We start from the raw sequence: 22,390 nt of genomic DNA, 5'->3' as shown, positions 1-22,390 counted from the left end.
CAGAAGCAGCCACTGGAGGCAAACACAGCAAAGCACTCAGCAAAGTGGTAGTTCCTCCTCACAGCTTCTCCAGCTCTTCTTCTTGGCAGCCTTCTTGGTCCAAGAGTTCTAAAGTTCAGGGGTTTGGGCCCCACTTTTTATAGCCCAAAATCCGTTGTCCTCTCAGGCAGAGAGTGTCTGTGCCCAGCCAGAACCAGTTCTGCCTTCCCTGGTGTGGCTTCCTGGCAGGAGGTGGAGACAGCATTGTCAGAGGCGGGCCAGGCCCATTCAGGTGCAAGGAAATCTCCTCCCCCTACTCTAAATGCAGCCCAGGTCTATTCAGCCCTTTCCTGACCCACCTAGACTATACAGAGCCACTGCTGCTCCCCAGCCCCTGTCATCCTAAACCCAGACAGTCAATCCACAAACCCAGCAGAGACCTGCTGGATGGCTGAGCAAGAAAATTCCTACTTTCTAAAAGTGGTATTTTCAAACCCAGAATGTAAAAATCACCTTCACTAAAAGATGCCTCTTTAGATTCTGAGTTCAGGCCTACTAAACTTTTTATTTTCCTACCTAGTACCCAGGGCCAGTTATGTTTATAAGATGTTATAAACAAACTTCCCGTTTCTGCCCTATGGGGAACAGGTAGCCTTGCAATAGTGAACAACGAAATTGACAGTAATTCACTATCAGGACATGCCACACACACCAGGGCATGTTCTACCTTTCACATACACTGCACCCTGCCCACAGGGGTGCCTTGGGCCTACCTTAGGGGTGACTAACATGTAGAAAAGGGAAGGTATAGGGCCCGGAAAAGTGGGTGCACTTGCCAGGTTGACATGGCAGTTACAAACTGCGCGCAGACTCTGCGGTGACAGGTCTGAGTTACCTTTTTGCCGGCTACTTCTCTGGGTGGCACAACCCGTGCTGCGAGCCCACAGTAGCATTGGATTTACAGGCCCTGGCACTCTCAGTGCACTTTACTAGGGATGTACCAGTAAATCCAATATGCCAATCATGGAAACACCAATCCATAACTCAATTTAAAACAGGAGCACTTGCACTTTAACACTGAACAGCAGTGAGAAAGTGTGCAGAGACACTAAACCAGCAAAAACAGAGTCAAAACCAGGAGGTCAGAAAGCAAAAAGTCAGGGGAAACACGCCAAAAGATGTCTAGTCTAACACATAGTATGTTATTTAGTCTGAGACAGTCAGGTTGTCCTTGGATAGGTATATCACGTTCAAGTCGGATAGGAAAGTGTTGGTATTTCTATTTGCATGGTCTACAATCTATTATTACAACAAACCAATAATAGCAGAGATGATCACGTGGTATACCATGACGTCACATCCAAGATGGATGAAAAACAAAGTTTCCCTAAGTTAGCGAAAACATGATTTTTCATACATTATGTACCATGACTTTAGAAATCAAGTCTCGCAAGTGTATGCAGTATCCATGAAAACCCATAGAATGGTGGTCCACATGGATGTGTGCAAATGTAAAACTGCAAGTTGATTATTATTACATATTTTTTTCAGTGTAAGAGAAGGGCTGGGAGGGGAGGACAATGCAGGGAAGGCGGGAGCGAAAGGAGAAAGCTACAAGAAAAAATAGTGTGTACCAAATAGACGCGAATGAACTTGGTCCATGCTCGAGGGAAGGGTTAACACACGAAAGGAAGGGAAGCCTACGGAAGCTAAGCAATGGAAAGACTGCATAGTAGAGTGACAACGAAAATAAACAATGATATGCTGGGGGTTGATTGTAAGCCACTTAATAGTAAACAATAAAGTCTCGCAGCATGGCGCTGTGGTAAGCAAATATAATAAATGAACGTGACCGGGAAACAGCCGTTACACCGCAAGTGTTACAACACATGCCATTACCCCGCATGCCGTTGCAACACTAAAGGTATGTAGCAGGGGGTAGAAGGTGTTGGATTTAACTCCAACACCTTCCCTATTGTTGCACACACTGGAGTTGGAATAGTAAATTCAACTATTCCAACTTCCAGCGCACCCCCTACAAGTCGGGGTAAAAATTTGCGTTGCAACGGCATGCGGAGTAATGGCATGCGTTGTAACATCATACAACCTCAAATTAGAGGTGGGCAGAATTGGCGGAGTTTAATTCTGTGGAATTACATTAAAATTCCACAGAATTCCATGGGATTCCGTGACGGGGCAGAGTGGACACCGCAATGTGCAGTGCATACCCTTCGGCACCCTTACATAAATATACAAGGGCACCAATGGGTATCCACTTCAGTGCATACTCCGTGCCCTTACATACACATGTAAAGCCATGGAGGAGTATGCATTGCACAACAGTGCTGCACATACCCCTCAGTTCCCTTATATACTTATGTAAGGACGACGAGAGATATGTACTGTAGTGCAGTGCATACCACTTGGTGCAATTACATAAGTATGTAAGGGCACCAAGAGGTATCCACTCTACTGCTTGCTTAGTAGGTAAGGGCGCAGAGGGGTATGCACTTCACTACAGTTTTACTTTACAGGGCTGGAAGAGGGAGCAGTCCCTCTGTGTTTAAAAATCACTGCAGATTAAGGTTTAATCTGCAGAGCTTTTAAACATAGAGAGACTGCTCCACCTCTTAGCTCTGTTTAAAAACCATTACAGTGCTGATTTAATTCCTCCTGCTGAACGGTAGAATTAATTATTAATTCCTCGTTACATGAGTAACGCGGAATTACTAAATTACTCCAATTCGGCGGGATTAAAAATTCTGACCACCCCTATCATTCAAAACTATGTTTCAATATAATTTTTAGGTTTGACATGCGATGATACCTGCTGCATTTATGACACACATGTTGTATTCTCTACATAAACCTTGGGACTTTAATTTGACATCCTTGTGTCAATGGCTTCTTTGGCTTAGTAACCTTCAGGCCTGGTTTGAAACAATGTCATTCATATCTTATACGGGCCCACAATTTAGTGTCTCCATTTTCTTTCAACTATTTAAGGTGTATTTGTCTGCCTCCATAGTAGTGCACAAGGGACTATTTCACATTTGAAAAGTAAGCTGTCACATATTTAATTCTTTATTTGATCTATGCATTGTATACTCCAATCAATCTTTTTTTTTTTTTAATAATTCTGTTCAGCAGCAGCATTTTTATTGCTTTGGTCATCGCTCACGTCCAGTAGCTAGCCAGTGTGTCATGGACCCAGGGAAATGGGTTCTTCTGGCCACTGATTGAATTGCGAAATACAGAAATGATCAGAGTTCACTGAGCCACTCAGGCCTCTGTGCCACGGCGCCATACCACCTGCTGCACCAATGGAAGCTACCCTTCTCTATACTCGAGTGCAACTGTCAAGCCTCTTGGTTTAGCCAAGGCTTGTTGAGTGCAGCTTCAGATCGAACAGATACAATACTGACCCTCTTTTGGCCTAGCGTGCTTTCCATAAAGTCAAATGAATCAAGACTTTCATCCCTGTCTTTGTGCTGACTTCTGATTGTGCAGCCTGCAGGTGGCCCATTATTTGCCAGAGCGCCTTTGGTTCCCACGTAAACTGAGCTGGGGCCTGCGCTCCAGGGCAAACCACAGTGTTGTCACAAGGAAGGGGCGAGGATAAAGCTGCACATCCTGTCAGAGCAGAGAAAACGCGCAGCCGTGGCCGCCATGTTGAGTGCAAGAGCAAGGGAGACATGTCAACTCAGGTGCGGGTCTGCGGGATGTTAGTTGTTTTGGGGGGCTGCGACGCATTCGTCCTCATTTTAGAGATGATAAACAAAGATAACCAATCTATTCCAAAAAATAATCTCGTCGTGTTTATGAATGTAATAATGCGCAGTGCGCTCACCTGGGCAAAAATCCAAATCACATTATCACATTACCGGAATCCAATTGCAGGAGCGTTAATGAGGTCACTTTTGAGGCTAAACAGCATAGTTTATAATGTCGATGGCTCTTAATCCCGACAGCTTGCTGGGAGGGATGGGCGTGGAAGATAGAAAAAGAGCCAAAATAGAAATTACTTTTCATAAGCATCCAGTTTTCAGCATGACCGGCGAAATGGCACTATGTGGGAACAAGGCTAGCTTGAAGATGATTACAATGCTAGCGGCAAAGCGAAAACTGTTCCCGCCAGTGTGTGTCTGCTAGAGAGCGTGTGCGCACTGTGTGTGTTTGTGAAAGGGGCACCATCTGTGCACCGGCTTATTTCCAGATATTGGTAACCCATGCGCGATGCAGGGTGCAGGTCTGCAGGGGTGCTTGTCAGTGTCTTCCAGTGTGATTCTGATTGTATGAAAATGTAGTTTATTTTTTGCAATTTTGTATAGCGCGGACCAGCAAGTCGGGGTAAAAATTTGCGTTGCAACGGCATGCGGAGTAATGGCATGCGTTGTAACGTCATACAACCCTAATTTGATCATTCATTTTGTTGTTTATTTGTATAGTGAGCAATCTGCCAATTGCATGGTATCAGAACGCTTTTGGTAGCCTGAAGATATCCCCCAAAGGACCCAGATGTTCCATCACAGATCGGAGTCTGATATGGTTTGTGGAGAGGCACAGTCAGTAGAGCGAATAGGAATATACCTGGTGGTGGGTGAATTCCAAATGTATGGTAATGTGTTGTGAGTTTGGCTGATGAGACCCGCAGGCTCTTCTAAACAGCTTAAGTACCTTCCTGGAAGATGTGCATGCCTATTGCTTGGCAGATGGTGAAGCCAGTACTGTCTGGAGTATTAAAAGCCAGTTCATTGCATTTTTTCACTATGTTGTATGTTGGGTTCTTTGTTAATGCATTTTGTTGTAGGATAGTAGGGCCCTCAGTCCATGTCCAGTCAGTCATGTTAGATGAGTTATCAGACCCATGTGGAGTCTGAGTAACTCTGTAATCCTGCAGGTCTAACTCTATCTCTTTCCGCACTCTAGCTGCTCAAAGCAGCCAAGATACTTGGGCAAAAATGCAGTATGGAATGGGTAATAACCGCGTGGATTAGATGCCTTAGAACCAAATCTCCGGATTATCTCTGTAGGGTGTAATTACCAGCTTCATTTCTAGGATGTTGATAATAAAGGCTTGTATGGTGTGTCGTCCTTCAGCACTTGTATCCTGAAATGTAACTTACATTTTATAGACCTTATATACACAAGGCATAACAACACATGCTTTGCGAATTGATGGGCTTCTTCTGGTCGTACCTTTGTTGTTTAATCAATGTGCAGACTATCCTGCTATCAACCACAGACTAGAAAAAGAAAACCTATCTTTACATTTTCTATTATCAATTTGAGTTCTTACATTATGATGGGTTTGAGGTGGGCGTGGCTTGAGCAGCCAAGATGATGGCCGCTCTTTGACAGAGCTCCGCGCTGAACCCATTATCCGACTACATCTCTCTGGCTGCCATTGGCCCTCCAAGTTACTGTTGTGTAGTTCCTATAAACTTATATAGGATCTGCACGTTTAGCGAACATACACTGCAGTGTTGGTGTCCAAACTGATTCCAGACAACCCCACCAAATATGTTAGCCTGTATACCAGCTAGCACACAGTGCTTCTAGATATCCCTCATACCAAGGAGAGAATAGTTCTTAACTATCGAACATGTGAGAAAGTGGCTCTGTATATACTGTTCCCAAATAGGTACAGTGTGTACAGAGTCCACAGTCCCCAGAGGTTTGGCAGAGGCTAAAGTTAGATATAACCTTACTCTCTAAAGTGGTAGCTTGGTCGAAAAGTAAGGCAGTATCAGAGGACAGTGTAAAGCATTTGTTGTACACACTCAGTCAGCAAATGGTCTCACACACTCAATAACTGAACTCTAGGTCAATGGTTTATATAAAAAATATATATGCTTGTTTTATTTTAGAACCAACAATAGGTATTAAAATATACTTTCTCAGAATGACATGCTTTAGGTAAATACTTTTGCAATATGCAATTGACTTTTGTAAATACTGGTTACAGGTTGTTGCAATAGGCAACACAATTTCAAACATAATAATGCATTGAGCTCAATGGAAGTTTTAAGTTATTTGCAATAGATTACTTTCAGGATTACTTTTGTAACTCCAGGACTGGATCCTAGATTCAGTCCTTGGACAATTCTTAGAAACAAGTGATAAAAGTCGACTTAGTTACTGTTGTGATTTTTAGGCAATATTTTGCTATTTTAAAAGTTGACAGAAGAAATTTCATAGAAAACAGTCAATCATTCCCTATGGGAGAAAATTCAAGTTGCAGGTAAAGTAGGTTCTCGTTACTTTTGTAATCCAGTACTGGGACCTCTATCTAAAACAGGTAAGTAATTATGTTTTCACAGTTGGTACGATTTTTAAAAAATATTTGAAGTTGCAAAAATCGACACTTAGAAGAAATTTCACAGAAAAACAGTCAATGATTTCCTATGGAAGAAAATTGGGTTACCGGTAAGTACGGTTGTGAATATTTTTCAGGGTCAGTGCTGGGCACCAAGATCCAGCACTGGGATCTCTCCTAATAGCAGGTGAGTATTTTCGTTTTCGTTACTTGGTTGATTTTTGGTGAATATTTTAAGTTTTAGAAACTCCACACTTGGAAGAAATTTCAGAGGAAACCAGTCAATGTTACCCTATGGAGGAAAATTAGGTTATCAGCTTTTGGGTAAGTACTCGACTGGCAGAGTTAAGGTTCTGGGCACAGACTCAGGGGTCTCCCAGGGTCAGGTAGGTACAGTTGTTACACCCTCAGCGGCACAGGGGTAGCCGGGTGCAGAGTGAGTTAGGCCCAATGTTATCCTATGGGAGGCAGGGGAGCCTTTCTTGGTGGCTGCTGACTAGCAGGCCACGCGGCTGTGGGAGCTGGGCTCCTGGTCACTTGCTCAGGGCAAATGGGGAAGTAGATAGGTGTAGACGAGGTTACACTGCCAGGGCCACTCGGGCGGCTGGGTGCAAGGTGCTTTTGAGCCTTCGGGCGCTCAATGGGTTTCAATGGGAAAGCTCCTGGTTGAACAAAGGCTGCAAGCTCGGGGACGAAGATTCTTCAGGTGCCACCACCACTTCGAGAGGTAAGTTGGGTAGTTGGAGGATAGGTAGGTACCCAGGAGTTGGGCACAGGGGTGCCTTTTGGTGTCGGGAAATCTTACCCTCTGTTGATCGCGGTTGGGGGGGTACCTGGTTCTGAGGCTGCAGGCGTCGTCAGGAGCGTCGAGGTGAGTCCTTGGATGCCGGATTCGGGGTCACAGTCGCCGGGGGGACGTCCTCGGGGTCTTTGTTCACTCCGGCACAGGCCAGGCTTGGCGGGTGCAGAGTGTGCAGGGTTCGCGGTTCCGGGCTGATGCCAGGGGTTAGAAGCTGGTTTTGAGCAGAGCCTCTGCTCATGGGAGTCCCAGGTGCTTAGAGCGAAAAGGTAGCCAGGTCCTCTGGGGTTTGTGAGGTTGCTGGCCACAAGAGGTGCCGGGATGTAGCAGGAGAAGGTTCGAGGGTCGACAGGCCGGTAGGGCTGGGGCCAAAACAGTTGGTGTCTTCCTCTTCTTAGCAGCTGCACGGCAGGTCTTCTTTCTTCTTGCTCTTCTTTGTTTTTCAGAATCTGGAATCTAAGGAAGGAAGGTTCAGGGCGCCCCTAAATACTAGATTTAGGGGCGTTACAGGTAGATAAAGGGCAGGGACCAATGGGTCCCTGCCCTGGGGTGGGTACACCCCCTATCCTGCCACTCTCCTGTGGGAGGGGGGCAGTAGCCTAGTCCATCTTCATGAAGGCAAGCGCCCGGAGATGTGCTTCACCTCGCCTCCCACACCTGGAGGGTGGGGTTGGCAGGCTGGCACATCCCCTGTCCTTATTTGGGGTTTCCGGCCAGGCTTCCCGCCAGAGTGGGGGCAGCAAGTGGCCTGGGGAAGCTCAAAAAGGCGGCATGCATTTGAAGCTTCCCCCTGTCCATCCTGGGGGAGGAGACCTACCACCACGCCCAGGACGTGCATTGTTGCATGCCCAGGAGAGCGGGGGCTCTCCTACCCAGGGGTCCAGCAACATGTCTGCTGTGTGGCAGACAAGGCAGCCTCCCAGACCAGACGTGGATTGTAGGTTAGGTTTCAGGGGGCATTTCTAAGATGCCCTCTGGGGTGCTTGGTACATTAAATCCCACACCGGCATCAGTGCGGGTTTAATGTGCTGAGAAGTTTGATACCAAACTTCTCAGTCTTCAGTGTTGCCATTATGGTGCTGGGGAGTTCGTGTTTGACGAGTTCTCAGCACCATGTACTCTTAAAGGGCAGCACTGCACTTACAGTGCCCAGGAATGGACCTGGGTACTGTAGGGGCACAGGGCTCATGCTCCTGTGCCCACACCACTGGCATAGGGCACCCAGCTAGAAGGGTGACTGATGTATGCCAGGGCAGTGTAGGAGGTGGGCATGGCACACAGGGATCTTCCTGTTCCTCATCAGTCACCATCAGCATGGTGATGTCAGCCCTGTCATTGTAGAGCTTAAGGCGGTTCACATGGATAACCGTTTTGGGTGTCCTGCTAGTGCCCAGGTCAACTAAATAGGTGACCTCACTTTTTCTCTCTAGGATAGGGTAAGGGCCACTGCATCTATCTTGGAGGGCCCTTGGTGCCCCTGGCTCCAAAACCCACACCTGTTGCCCAGGTTGAAATTCAACCAGTGCAGCTTTTTGGTCATACCAGTGCTTCTGAAGCTGGCCTCAAGGTTCTTGGATGCTTTCTCCATGTACTCAGCCATTCTGGACCTTAGGCCAAGCACATAGTCCACTATGTCTTGTTTGGGCTCTTAAAGAGGCCTCTCCCAGCCCTCTTTTACCAGACAAAGTGGTCCCCTCACAGGATGACCAAACAGAAGTTCAAAGGGTGAGAAACCTACTCCCTTCTGTGGTACTTCTCTGTAAGCGAAAAGCAGGCATGGTAACAGGACATCCCATCTCCTTTTGAGTTTCTCAGGGAGACCCATGATCATGCCTTTCAATGTCTTGTTGAATCTCTCAACAAGGCCATTGGTTTGTGGATGGTAGGGTGTAGTAAACTTGTACTGCACTCCACACTCCTTCCACATGTGTGTCAGGTAAGCAGACATGAAGTTGGAACCCCTGTCTGAAACCACCTCCTTAGGAAACCCTACCCTGGTGAAGACACCCAGGAGGGCCTTGGCTACTGCAGGGGCTGTAGTAGTCCTAAGTGGAATTGCTTCAGGGTACCTAGTAGCATGATCCACTACTACTAGTATACATTTGTTCCCTGAGGCTGTGGGAGGTTCAAGTGGACCCACAATGTCCACTCCTACCCTTTCAAAGGGCACCCCCACCACTGGTAGTGGGATGAGAGGAGCCTTTGGATGGCCACCTGTCTTGCCACTGGCTTGACAGGTAACATAGGAGCTGACAAACTCCTTGACCTTTTGGTGCATCTGGGGCCAGTAAAAGTGACTAACTAGCATTTCCCAAGTTTTGGATCGCCCCAGGTGTCCAGCTAGGGGGATGTCATGAGCCAAAGTTAGGAGGAACTCCCTGTACTTCTGTGGCACTACCACCCTCCTGGTGGTTCCAGGAGTGGGGTTTCTTGCCTCAGCATACAGTTATTCCTCTTCCCAATAAGCTCTGTGGGTACCACTGACATCTCCCTTTGCTTCTGAAACAGCTTGCTGCCTCAGGCTTTCAAGAGTGGGACAGTCTCGCTGACCCTGGCACAGCTCTTCCCTAGAGAGTCCCCCTGGGCCCAAGAGTTCAACCTGGTAAGGGTCAAGTTCCATGGGCTCAGTTCCCTCAGGGGTATCCAAATCCTCTCCCTGTGGAGAGGGGTTCTGAATGTTTTGCTGTACAGAAGCGGGGAACAACCTTTACAACGCAACTTTTACAACGCACTACCTTTACAACGCATTTTTTACAACGCATAATCCATTACAACGCATGACATTACAACGCATACCATTACAACGCATTTTTAAAAACTACCTTTACAACGCATTCCATTACAACGCATACTACCATTACAACGCATACCATTACAACGCATAATATTACACTACACTATCCAACACTTACCCTACTGTTGCACCCCCTGGAGTTAGAATAGTAATTTTTACCCCTATACTATCCAACACTTACCCTACTGATGCACCCCCTGGAGTTAGAATAGTAATTTTTACCCCTATACTATCCAACACTTACCCTACTGATGCACCCCCTGGAGTTAGAATAGTAATTTTTACCCCTATACTATCCAACACTTACCCTACTGATGCACCCCCTGGAGTTAGAATAGTAATTTTTACCCCTATACTATCCAACACTTACCCTACTGATGCACCCCCTGGAGTTAGAATAGTAATTTTTACCCCTATACTATCCAACACTTACCCTACTGATGCACCCCCTGGAGTTAGAATAGTAATTTTTACCCCTATACTATCCAACACTTACCCTACTGATGCACCCCCTGGAGTTAGAATAGTAATTTTTACCCCTATACTATCCAACACTTACCCTACTGATGCACCCCCTGGAGTTAGAATAGTAATTTTTACCCCTATACTATCCAACACTTACCCTACTGATGCACCCCCTGGAGTTAGAATAGTAATTTTTACCCCTATACTATCCAACACTTACCCTACTGATGCACCCCCTGGAGTTAGAATAGTAATTTTTACCCCTATACTATCCAACACTTACCCTACTGATGCACCCCCTGGAGTTAGAATAGTAATTTTTACCCCTATACTATCCAACACTTACCCTACTGATGCACCCCCTGGAGTTAGAATAGTAATTTTTACCCCTATACTATCCAACACTTACCCTACTGATGCACCCCCTGGAGTTAGAATAGTAATTTTTACCCCTATACTATCCAACACTTACCCTACTGATGCACCCCCTGGAGTTAGAATAGTAATTTTTACCCCTACACTATCCAACACTTACCCTACTGTTGCACCCCCTGGAGTTAGAATAGTAATTTTAACCCCTATACTATCCAACACTTACCCTACTGTTGCACCCCCTGGAGTTAGAATAGTAATTTTTACCCCTATACTATCCAACACTTACCCTACTGATGCACCCCCTGGAGTTAGAATAGTAATTTTTACCCCTATACTATCCAACACTTACCCTACTGATGCACCCCCTGGAGTTAGAATAGTAATTTTAACCCCTATACTATCTAATACTTACCTTAAATGTAATTTAATATAATGCGTTGTAATGGTATGCGTTGTAAAGGTAGTATGCGTTGTAATGGCAATGCGTTGTAAAGGTATTTTTTAAAAATGCGTTGTAGTGTCATGCGTTGTAATGTCATGCGTTGTAATGGATTATGCGTTGTAAAAAATGCGTTGTAAGTGCATGCGTTGTAAAAGTGTGCGTTGTAACGTCATACATCCTACAGAAGCTGGTTCCCCAGTCTTCTTACCTTTTTTTCTCTTGGTTGGTTGGGCCATTATTTCAGGCTCCAGACCTACTTTTTCACCCTTCCTCTTGCTCTGTGCTCTGGTTTGCACGCACACCAATTGAGGGATGCCCAGCATGGCTGCATGGGCCTTTAGCTCAACCTCAGCCCAGGCTGAGGTTTCCAGATCATTTCCTAGCATGCATGCAGCTGGCAACTTTGGAGAGACCACTACCTGTTTCAGGCCAGTAACCCCCCCCCCCCCACCCCCAGCCTAATGTCACCATGGCCATGGGATGACTAGTGGTGACACTGTCAGCATTGGTGACTGGGTAAGACTTCCCAATCAAATATTGCTAAGGGGAAACCAGTGTGTCTTTCACCATAGTGACACTGGCACCTGTATCCCTCAGAGCTTCTACCCTAGTTCCATTCACCCAGGGGTACTGCAAATATTTCTTTAAGTTGGGTGGCCACACAGCTACAGTGGCAAACTCCACTTCCCCCAGTGAGACTAGACTTGCCTCAGTGTGTTCCCAGATTTGCTAAGGGGACACTTCTGATCCCATCTGTATACTTGCTGCCCCAGGAGTAGCTGTGCTGGGTGCCTTAGGGGCTTTGTTGTGGGGGCAAGATTTATCTACAGTTAGGCGTCCTGACCTCTTACAGTTATTACACCAGGCCTTTAAGGGATCAAAATTCTTCCCCCTATAGGGATGAGGCACATAGGGAGTAGTTTGGGTCCCACCCTCCTGAGCAGGTTTTTGGGGCCCTTTGGAAGACTCAGACTTTTTATCTTGGGGATTCTCACCACCTTTCCCCTGGGGTGGTTTTGTGACCACCTTCTTCTGGTCACCCCAGTGGCTGTCCTTGTCACCCTAGTCTTGACCCAGTGGTCTGCCTTCTTTCCCAATTCTTGGGGAGAAATTAGACCTAGGTCTACCAAATGCTGATGCAACTTTTCATGTGTGCAATTACTTAATATATGTTCCTTCATGAACACATTGTACAATCCAGTAAAATCCTGCACACCATGTCCAGCTAACCAACCATCCAGTGTCTTTACTGAGAAGTCTACAGTGTCAAACCAGGACTGGGTCTGGGTTTTGTGAGCCCCCCTGAATCTATATTCCTCAGTAGTGAATCAAAATCCCTCAATCAGAGTCTTCCTCATGAGGTCATAGGATCCTGCCTCTGGCCCAGAGAGGGTCAGGGGCCTGTCTCTGCAGTTACCAGAGAACAGTTCCCACAGGAGTGCCCCTCAGAGAGGTGTCTTTACTCTTCTTATCTCACAAGCCCTCTCAAAAGCTGGGAACCATTTGGTGATGTCATCACCTTCCTCAAATTTAGGGACAGTCCCTTTGGGGATTTTAGGATCAGAAGTTTCCTCCCTATCCTTGTTTTTATTATTGCTGCCACCATGGTGCTAAACCCATCTCTCTCCTTTCTTTTTCTAGAGCCAGGAGCCTGGTCTCTAGCTCCAATCTTTTGGCCAGACTTGCTAAAAGGCTGTCCTTTTCACTGGTGGGTCCCCCAGTGATCTCTCTGGTACCAGGGTCACCTGTGTGACCTCTAGGTTCCCAGATGCTAATTCTTGGATTGAAAGGTATGGGGGCCCTCTCCTCTCTAGGGAATAGTGTGGGGGGCGGTCATTATCCACCTCCTCTTCTTCCCTTTCCTCATCTGACTGGCCATCACCATGTTCAGATGGGTGGTCCTTAGCATACTCAGCCAAGAGTTCCTGGAGCCCTAGTTTGGTTGGATGCAGGCCCATTGGTATATTTTTAATTTTGCATAGGGACCTCAATTCCTTGAAAGACAAGTGTAAGTAAGGTGCGAGGTCGAGCTGCTCCACCAGGTCCATGTTATTATTTTCACTAATAGCTGGGTTTGTTTGATTCATTCTAACCTGACAGTTCTAATCCTCTACCCTGACTATAGTGACTTTTATTTTTCTAAAATTCTAATGGGACTTAAGCAAGGCCCTGACAAGACTTTTAGTATTTTGGAAAAGACCAATCAGAATTCTAAAGGCAATTTTAAGAGTTCTGTTGTGTGATCAGATGGTAACTAAGTAGTCCAACAAATGCAAGTTTGTATCCCACCACTGATCCACCAATGTGAGAAAGTGGCTCTGTATATACTGTTCCCAAAAAGGTACAGTGTGCACAAAGTCCACAGTCCCCAGAGGTTTGGCAGAGGCTAAAGTTAGATATAACCTTACTCTCTAAAGTGGTAGCTTGGTCGAGCAGTAAGGCAGTATCAGAGGACAGTGTAAAGCATTTGTTGTACACACTCAGTCAGCAAATGGTCTCACACACTCAATAACTGAACTCGAGGCCAATGGTTTATATAAAAAATATATATGCTTGTTTTATTTTAGAACCAACAATAAGTATTAAAATATACTTTCTCAGAATGAGATGCTTTAGGTAAATACTTTTGCAATATGCAATTGACTTTTGTAAATACTGGTTACAGGTTGTTGCAATAGGCAGCACAATTTCAAACACAATAATGCATTGAGCTCAATGGAAGTTTTAAGTTATTTGCAATAGATTACTTTCAGGATTACTTTTGTAACTCCAGGACTGGATCCTAGATTCAGTCCTTGGACAATTCTTAGAAACAAGTGATAAAAGTCGACTTAGTTACTGTTGTGATTTTTAGGCAATATTTTGCTATTTTAAAAGTTGACAGAAGAAATTTCATAGAAAACAGTCAATCATTCCCTATGGGAGAAAATTCAAGTTGCAGGTAAAGTAGGTTCTCGTTACTTTTGTAATCCAGTACTGGGACCTCTATCTAAAACAGGTAAGTAATTATGTTTTCACAGTTGGTACGATTTTTAAAAAATATTTGAAGTTGCAAAAATCGACACTTAGAAGAAATTTCACAGAAAAACAGTCAATGATTTCCTATGGAAGAAAATTGGGTTACCGGTAAGTACGGTTGTGAATATTTTTCAGGGTCAGTGCTGGGCACCAAGATCCAGCACTGGGATCTCTCCTAATAGCAGGTGAGTATTTTCGTTTTCGTTACTTGGTTGATTTTTGGTGAATATTTTAAGTTTTAGAATCTCCACACTTGGAAGAAATTTCAGAGGAAACCAGTCAATGTTACCCTATGGAGGAAAATTGGGTTATCGGCTTTTGGGTAAGTACTCGACTGGCAGAGTTAAGGTTCTGGGCACAGACTCAGGGGTCTCCCAGGGTCAGGTAGGTACAGTTGTTACACCCTCAGCGGCACAGGGGCAGCCGGGTGCAGAGTGAGTTAGGCCCAATGTTATCCTATGGGAGGCAGGGGGGCCTTGGTTGGTGGCTGCTGACTAGCAGGCCACGTGGCTGTGGGAGCTGGGCTCCTGGTCACTTGCTCAGGGCAAATGGGGAAGTAGATAGGTGTAGAGGTTACACTGCCAGGGCTACTCGGGCGGCTGGGTTCAGGGTGCTTTTGCGCTTTCGGGTGCTCAATGCGTTTCAATGGGAAAGCTCCTGGTTGAACAAAGGCTGCAAGCTCGGGACGAAGATTCTTCAGGTGCCACCAACACTTCGAGAGGTAAGTTGGCTAGTTGGAGGATAGGCAGGTACCCAGGAGTTGGGCACCGGGTGCAGGGGTGCCTTTTGGTGTTGGGAAATCTTACCCTCTGTTGATCACGGTTGTGGGGGGGTACCTGGTTCTGAGGCTGCAGGCGTCGTCAGGAGCGTCGAGGTGAGTCCTTGGGTGCCGGATTCGGGGTCACAGTCGCCGGGGGGACGTCCTCGGGGTCTTTGCTCACACCGGCACAGGCCAGGCTTGGCGGGTGCAGAGTGTGCAGGGTTCGTGGTTCCGGGCTGATGCCAGGGGTTAGTAGCTGGTTTTGAGCACAGCCTCTGCTCATGGGAGTCCCAGGTGCTTAGAGCCAAAAGGTAGCCAGGCCCGCCGGGGTTTGTGAGGTTGCTGGCCACAAGAGGTGCCGGGATGTAGCAGGAGCAGGTTCGAGTGTCGACAGGCCGGTAGGGCTGGGGCCAAAGCAGTTGGTGTCTTCCTCTTCTTAGCAGCTGCACGGCAGGTCTTCTTTCTTCTTGCTCTTCTTGGTTATTCGGCATCTGGAATCTAAGGAAGGAAGGTTCAGGGTGCCCCTAAATACTCTATTTAGGTGCGTTACAGGTAGGTAAAGGGCAGGGACCAATGGGTCCCTGCCCTGGGGTGGGTACACCCCCTATCCTGCCACTCTCCTGTGGGAGGGGAGCAGTAGCCTAGTCCTGATTGGGCAGGGCCTCCCATCTTCAAGATGGCGAGCGCCCGGAGATGTGCTTCACCTTGCTTCCCCCTCCTGAGGGGTGGGGTTGACAGGCTGACACATCCCCTGTCCTTATTTGGGGTTTCCGGCCAGGCTTCCCGCCAGCAAGTGGGGGCAGCAAGTGGCCTGGGGAAGCTTACAGAGGCGGCATGCCTTTGAAGCTTCCCCCTGTCCATCCTGGGGGAGGAGACCTAGCACCTCGCCCAGGATGTGCATTGTTGCAGGCCCAGGAAAGCGGGGCTCTCCTACCCAGGGGTCCAGCAACAAGTCTGCTGTGTGGCAGCCTAGGCAGCCTCCCAGACCAGACGTGGATTGTACGTTAGGTTTCAGGGGGCATCTCTAAGATGCCCTCTGGGGTGCTTGGTACATTAAATCCCACACTGGCATCAGTGCGGGTTTAATGTGGTGAGAAGTTTGATACCAAACTTCTCAGTCTTCAGTGTTGCCATTATGGTGCTGGGGAGTTTGTGTTTGACAAGCTCTCAGCACCATGTACTCTTAAAGGGCAGCACTGCACTTACAGTGCCCAGGAATGGACCTGGGTACTGTAGGGGCACAGGGCTCATGCTCCTGTGCCCACATCACTGGCATAGGGCACCCAGCTAGAGGGGTGGCTGATGTATGCCAGGGCAGTGTAGGTGGTGGGCATGGCACACAGGGATGTGTGCCATGTTGACTCTTTGTCTTGTCTTGTACCCAGACACTCAGCCTGCAAGGGCAGTGTGTGTGTGTTAGGGTACAGGGCCTCTAAGGGTGGCACAATGAGTGCTGCAGCCCTTAGAGGCCTTCCCTGGTCACAAGGCCCTGGGTACCTAGGGTACCATTTACTAGGGGCTGACATGTGGCCAGGGTTTGCCAATTTGGGTTTGAGGTTTTTAGGGAAGGAACATAGGCCCTGGGCACCTGATTGGCAGGAGTCCAGGGCACACTCAGTCAAAGTACATTCAGCAATTCAGCAAAACGTGGGGGCATGCCATGCAAGAAAGATGGCACTTTCTCACACCTCAGAATCGTGGAAACAGTGCAACTAGTCGCTCAGTCATTCGTGCTCACTTTGTCTCTGAGAGAGATACACAGAATAAACGATGGTGACGTTTTCCAATAAGTATTTATTGAACCAGCGTCATTCTACTGTAAAATAGATGTGCTCAGACAATCATTAGACAGTAATAGAAATAGTTGATTATAAGCACTAAGATAGCAAAAGGATGGTAGATTTCTACCATAGTGCTAAAACGATAAATACAGGCAAGTATAAAAAATACATGACAGTAACAAAAGCGTACTCCTACGATGCGTTCCTAATTAGATGTACCTGAATGTACCTAGCATGGATGTGGGTGTAAAACCATAAATCCCTCTAGGATAAATTCAACCCCATTACCTGAAGTGAGAGACTGTTGGACCCCGTTCTGATCTCGAGGTGGACAGCCCGCAAGGGATGTCAGACCACTGCGAGCTGGAGTATCTGCATGCAGAAGCCTCAGCGTCTCGTGTCAGTCAGTCGGCATGGAAGTCCTTTTCTCCTCTCTCTACCTTAGTAAGAGATGGTGTATATATACCGAAAGTGATACTTCCTGGATATATACCCCGCTATGTCATGTCGAACTAGGATGATGGAAGGAATGACACTTGTACATAGTTTTTATGCAGGAGATGTTCGCCCTGCTGTCCAGCTGTGATTAGAAGAATCCTCATGCATAATGAATGAGACTTATGCCTTCGGAGAAAACTCCAGGTCCTCTAGTCATTACCTTAACTAGGTAAAAGGTCAGTCCTAAGAACCGTTATGTAGTGCAATATGAGGGCAATGTAGCTGGAAGGTGCAATTAGTACCTGAGCCTATAATGGGGTACCTATATGGAATATAACACTACTAGGATATATCATCCTGGGCGATGCCAGCTTTGCAGTAGCAGTGTTGGTGCCCTGGACAGCGTGCAGGCAACCCACGGTCTTAAATAACTCCTGTTGCGGTGCGCTAGGGCCAAAGGCTAGGCACGGTGACGAGGGACTGCCGCAACTCGGTGGACGACAGAGGTGCTGCCCTCTTGCTGCGGGCATATGTTGTACAGTACCTTTAACTCCTGTATTGACTGCCGCTCTCGTGCATCTCTATGTCTGTGGGTGCTCGAGAGCGGTCATCTTTGAAATGTTTAGAATGTGTTGTTTTGAATAGCATATGCGCCCAGATGCATGTTTTTATACGCACGTGTATGCTTGTTTTTATTTCAATGTGGGCGTGGTCATATATGTAAGGTTGCGCTGGCAGTTGATTAAGTTGCGACCACTTATTGGAGGTGTGCGCCTCGCCCTTTTGGGCTCCTTATGTCCATCTATGTTGTTTCAATAAACAACATACCAACTTTTCCTGCTTGCAAGAATTATTTATTACCTGAGTATTTGTTGTGTCAGAAATCCCACGTAATATTTTGCCAACGATTAGGACTTTTGTTTTCCATAAATGAATCCACGGCTTGGCAATAACAGTTGGCTGATCTTGCAGCGAGTACCTCGATCTTTTCCACCCTTGCGGCTGTATTACTTCTGAAAAAGAGGTGTGGCTACATGACGTCACTGACCAACTGGGCAGTTCCGGAGGTGTTCCCCTTCCCATGTCATACTTCTCGCAACGAAGAGGATTGGGCGCTCACTCTGCTGAGTGTCTCTCGCCGAATCGCATCGGATGCTTCTATTTACAAAGGGGTGTGTTCTTCTGGTTTACATTTTCTTCATCGCCGATGCGTGGAATTACTTTCGAAAATCCAGAGGCATTGTGTGGACCTTTGTTGCTTATTTCTGTCATCTATATTCCGCCTGTTACATGGTGATAGGATAGGCACACCTTTGTTTTGCTGCATTCTATTTTCGGTGACAGGCACACCTTTGACAAACTTGTAGATACTATTTCCCTGTACTGTGTTTTCATATTTCCTTGTCTGGATTGTATACTTTCATTTCTTTTATTTGCGGTTTTGTTTAGCATGGCATCATTGTCAGCAAATTATTTGGCTCATTTAAGTCTTTTTCTAGAGCCTCCAGGGAAACCACCTGTCAAGTTGGCAACATGTGTGATTGTCTTTTGAAAACTATTTAGTTGCAGTTGGAGCAGATGAGTATATTCCCAAACGCAAAGCAGTGATCCAGCGTTTGGGAACTGGCAAATTTCTATCGTGTGGACCCAATTTAATACCTAACAGTCCCTTCCACACTGAATGAGTTTAAACCAATCTTACCAATTTGCTCATTATTTATTTGTCCTCTTTCTTCTCCGATGAATTTTTATTAGTGGTCAGGGATTGGCAAAATAATTTCAGAATTCTAATGGAGTATCACCATAAAGTATAATCATTAAATGTAACTAAAACAATGACGCTAATAATATCAGACTCTGTTTAAAAGTCAAAATGCTTTATCTAAAATAATGTGAATTGCTCATCAAGTACAATACAGCTCGAATCACAGATCATCACACAAAAACAGCAAAGAGATAATTCACGATTGTGCACCTCAAATGTTAGTGCAATGAGAGAGCAGTTGGGCGAAGAGACAACAAGATAAAGACATTTGCAAAGAATATTTATGCAAATTCAGAATATCATACTAACCGATCACGCAAAGTTCTAGAAATCAGAAATGCTACCCTCTGGCCATGAGAGTAAGCTGGGCATCCCCAAGAAAAATTGAGGCGCAAAGTCAAAGAGTCAGTATCAGCAGAACAGCAGCCAGCCAAAAAGTTAGGAAACAGCAACACAGCGGTCTCCTCTCACAAAGTAGGAAAATACACTCCAAAACCCCACCGTCTTACTACTAATAGTTATACCCTAAATTCACTAAAGATCCAACCCCTCGTATCATCACACATAAAACCTCAAATTTCATTGGTTAAAAACAAAGGGTGTCTGATCACTCCACTCTCGATGTGCCTAACTTTTCAACAGTTCCTTTGTCTTTAAGCAGCTCACATCATCAACCTTCAGCAGAGAAAATTCTAACATCGCTCTTCCGCGTCTTGTACACTCCTCCATTAACTAATGTATCAACTTTGCAGTACAAGTGTCCACATACTCCGCTCAGCAAGGAAGTTCCATTCATAATGTTCATTGTTTCCTCTACACAACCTAGGCCATCATCAGGAACTCACAAAAGACACATTACATATTTTCTTCTTTTTACATTCTATTAAGATAATTAAACTAAAAGACTCTGTAGGCCTTCTCTGCAGAGCAGATAAATGCACTCTAGGATAAACAAATACAAGTGTGATTATCATTATTATTTCTTAAATTTCCACTATTATTCGCTCTATGAATACTTATGCTTGCATTTTCTTATGCTGTGCACATTTATTTTCAAACAGTAAACGAAACTCTCGACTTTTGCCTGTTTATTTCTGCATAATTTGTGTGCATTTATGGCCTACATTAACTTTCCCCAGCACTCGCTTGCGCAGTTTTCATCTTTTCCCTTTTAGTTTTCCACTGTTCATTTTCACACCAATTGGTTAATAATTCACACAATAAGGAGTTCAATCCGAGGAAGTTTTATTTCGCGAAAACCCTGCTCCATCAGCAGCTATTTTATTTAGCCATCTGGGGCAAGAAGGTCAGCAAGTTTTTGACAATTTACCTGCTCCTACAGATGAAGAAAGTCAATGAGATCTTATCTTGAAAGCAAAAGCACGATTACAAAATAAGTTTTGTGAAGAACCGAGCATTTTATTGGGAATATTCAATTTTGTTAAAGGGAAACAAGCTGTGGATGAGTCCATGGAAGAATATCTTTCAACTTTAAGGTGTCTAGTAAAAATTGCTAATTTTGGAGCGTCCTTAGATTCCTATTTATGAGACCAATTTGTATAGGGTTGTTTTTCTAGAAAGATCCAAGAGAAACTTTTATTCTATGAAGATCCATCGTTGTCTGATGTTTTTTTAGTAGCAAAGAGCACTGAACGATTCATAGAGTCTTCTCGGGCTATGGGTCAAGAGTCTGTCTCTTCCTCTACTTCTCTGGGCGTGAGTGTGGTGAATGATTCTGATCAAATTAATTTTGTTAAAGCGAAGGATAAGTTTGCAAAAACTTCTGGTAAATCGAACACATTTTGTTACAGGTGTGGGTCTAAATCTCACTTAGGTAATTCCTCACATTGACTAACCATTGGCAAACGTTGTATTAAATGAAAAAAACAAGGGCATTTTCATAATGTTTGCAAAATGATAAAACATTCTTTTAAGGTTAATAGCATTGGGGTGCCTTGTGAAGTAGAAGCCTTGGAATTATCCAACGTGGTTCTTAACTTAGATATTGTTCAGGTAACAGAAAAAAAGGTAAAATTCCCGATTTATCAAGTTGTTTTTAGGAAAAAAGCTTACCTTAGACATGATGTGTGATTCTGATACTCCCATCACCAATATTTCTGATGTCTTGTTTAATTCTAATTAGAAACATTTTGTGGATTTACAAAACCTGATGTTCGGCCCAAAGCATATGGGGACCAGGACATTGATATGTTGGGGTTCTTTAATGATTTTGTTACATGTTTAGGGAGAACAGTTCTAACCAAGATCTATGTTGCAAGAAAGCAAGGTGCATAGTGGGTTGGCAGGATTTAGCCAAGCAAGGGATAATTTTGGTGCCTGGAGTAGATCCCCCTATTAGACTTTCTGATGCACCTGTTACTTGTATTCAGTCGGTTACCCCTGAAATGCTTGACTTGTTGGGTAAAAAAAGTCCTGAAGTTTTCAGTAATTCTGTAGGGTGTTCATTCCATTGTTTAAAAAAAAAGATCAATATCAGTTTCTCACCAGGTGCGTCCTGTGCCTTTGATTGTAAAAGATGCGCTTAGGGCTCTCCTGAGTCAAATGATGACTGAGGGTATTATTAAAAAGGCTGAGGCATCTGAATGGGTGAGTAAAAGTCCGCAAAAAGGATGGCAGTATCAGGCTCTGTGCCAATTTGTGCAGTTTAAACAATTGTATTGTAATTGAAAGCCATTCTTTACACAAAGTGCATGAACTTTTAGTCAATATTAGTGATACCTCTTATTTTTCTTTGCTGGATTTAAAGGCAGTGTATCATCAAATACATCTAAACGATGATTCTCAATTACTTACTACTTTTGTCATGCCTTTTGGGGCGTTTAAATTTACAGGCCTACCTTTTGCGCTGGAATCAGCAGCCAGTGTCTTTCAAAGATTAATGGACACCATCTTGGACGGCATTTAACCCCTTGGCTGCGGCAGGAATTCCGCCGCAGCTCTGGGGGGGTTTGGGGGCAGTGCGGTGGCGCTGTGCTCATGACGGAGCCACTCCGTCATGAGTCACGGTTGAGCTGTGCTCATGACGGAGTGGTTCCGTCACGACTCCGCCCACTGCGCTAATCGCCCGCACAGGCGGGGAATTAGCGCCGCGTGGGCGGAGCAGCCGCCAACGGCCGCAGCATAACGGAGCCACTCCGTCATGAGCACACGGCGCCCGTGGCTCATGACGGCGTGGTTCCGTCATGAGCACGGAACGGGTTAAGGAGTTCACGCTTTCCAGGATGATGTTCTGAATTTTGCAAGACAGTGGTAGAACATGATTGTATTCTTGGTGAAGTTTTAAGTAAATTTGCAGAATATGGCATCACTTTAAGGACTAATAAATATACATTTAATGCACAGAAATATCATTACTTGGTTCATTCCATTGGTTCTGATGGTATTTCGTCTAAATTGTTGTTCGTCAAGGCTATTCAAGATGCTCAAGTCCCGAG

General features: G+C 45.4%; 1 long non-coding RNA gene across 3 annotated transcripts in view; it reads left to right on the top strand.

Moving 5' to 3' along the window:
• The window catches only part of LOC146820760 (uncharacterized), a 110,338-nt gene that overhangs the window by 58,563 nt on the left and 29,385 nt on the right, over positions 1 to 22,390 (top strand). The window contains exons 1-2 of one of the 3 annotated variants that reach the window (XR_014962617.1): positions 3,627 to 3,686; positions 4,428 to 4,527. The exons of 1 other annotated variant lie outside the window; for it this stretch is intronic. This is a non-coding gene — a long non-coding RNA (uncharacterized LOC146820760). Of the gene's footprint in view, positions 1 to 3,608; positions 3,687 to 4,427; positions 4,528 to 22,390 lie in introns of those variants that run through there. One more of the 3 variants, XR_014962616.1, reaches the window with a different exon arrangement.

Source organism: Triturus cristatus, chromosome 6 (genome assembly GCF_964204655.1).
Source record: "Triturus cristatus chromosome 6, aTriCri1.1, whole genome shotgun sequence".
Taxonomy (NCBI): domain Eukaryota; kingdom Metazoa; phylum Chordata; class Amphibia; order Caudata; family Salamandridae; genus Triturus; species Triturus cristatus.
Note: the sequence above shows the minus strand (reverse complement) of the source record. Positions and strands in the feature narration are given on the sequence as shown.